This window comes from Colobus angolensis, unplaced genomic scaffold (genome assembly GCF_000951035.1).
Source record: "Colobus angolensis palliatus isolate OR3802 unplaced genomic scaffold, Cang.pa_1.0 Scaffold8, whole genome shotgun sequence".
Taxonomy (NCBI): Eukaryota; Metazoa; Chordata; class Mammalia; order Primates; family Cercopithecidae; genus Colobus; species Colobus angolensis.
Genome location: NW_012121820.1, coordinates 7689541 through 7690732, shown reverse-complemented (window position 1 = coordinate 7690732; position 1192 = coordinate 7689541). Strand labels below are relative to the sequence as shown.

The 1192-nt window shown below is 48.3% G+C and overlaps 1 protein-coding gene across 1 annotated transcript in view; it reads left to right on the top strand.

The window, feature by feature from the left end:
- Positions 1–174: 174 nt before the first annotated feature.
- The window catches only part of PCIF1 (PDX1 C-terminal inhibiting factor 1), a 12970-nt gene continuing 11952 nt past the window's right edge, over positions 175–1192 (top strand). The window contains exon 1 of the mRNA XM_011928884.1: positions 175–195. The gene's annotated coding sequence lies outside the window, so the exon portion shown is untranslated. The remainder of the gene's footprint in view (positions 196–1192) is intronic.

Genomic DNA, 1192 nt, shown 5'->3' with positions numbered 1-1192 from the left:
ACCCCCGCTGAGGTGGGGGGAGGGGAAGGTACGCGCGCGCGCGCGCGCTGGGATTTGCCGCTTTTCGCCCTCGCGCCTGCGCACTTTGTTCGCCCTTTGACTCCTCCCTACTGGGCCGGAGAATTCTGATTGGTATATTGCGGAGATGGTTCCGCCCCACCTGCCTCCAATCCCGGATTCGGACTCTGGCTTCTGGTGGGTTCTTCTGGTTGCGCAGATACAGTTGTTTATCCTTGAGTAGCGGTGATTCTCAAACTGCGGTATGCGTGGGGGTCGGGAAGCCACAGGATAAATAAAAATGTTAGTTACCTTAAGAGCAGTTATGTCTTACTGGGAGCGCACAATGCTGGACTCTACACATAACGGTCGAGTGATTCCGGTTTATGAGCCGGGAAGCAGAAGGGCCTCGAATCGGGGTCTGTCCAACCCCAGGGCTGGTACTTCGGCCACAGACCTGCTGCACTCAAGTCACATAGGGAATTAAAAATGGTTTTAATCGCAAAACATGGCTAAATTTTTTCAAGTAGTGTGGAAAAAATGAGTCATCCTGTCTCCCAGTCATTCTTAGGGTGCGTTTTAAAAATACAAATTCTTGTGTGCCTCCCCTCCGTATTTCTGGCTCCTGAGATGCTCAGTGAGGCACAGGCATCTTATTTTTTTTTTTTTTTTTTTTTTTTTTACAAACTCCGAGATGATTCTGATGCACAGCTGGCTTTGGAAATACTGCAGTGTCCCCATTTAGCCTCACACTAAGCTGTGTCGCTTGTGCATATTCTGCGAAGTTCATGTACCCAGTACATCAATATCACAGGATGTTTCTTGGGAAAAACGTTTTTCAATAAAGGCGAACAAGATGTGTCATATAAGGCGTTTGCATGTTTTTATTTTTGCAAGACGTTCAGAGCGTGTCTTTTCATTTCCTGTGGGAGGCTTGGGATTGTGTCCCCCAGATCAGTGATATGTATGTTTGTTGATTTTTCTCTGGTCTAAGGGTATTTTATTTTTTAAGAGACGAGGTCTTGGCCGGGCGCGGTGGCTCACGCCTGTAATCCCAGCACTTTGGGAGGCCAAGGTGGGTGGATCACCTAAGGTCAGGAGTTTGAGACCAGCCTGACCCACACGGAGAAACCCCGTCTCTACTAAAAATACAAAATTAGCCAGGTTTGGTGGCGCATGCCTGTAATCCCAGCTA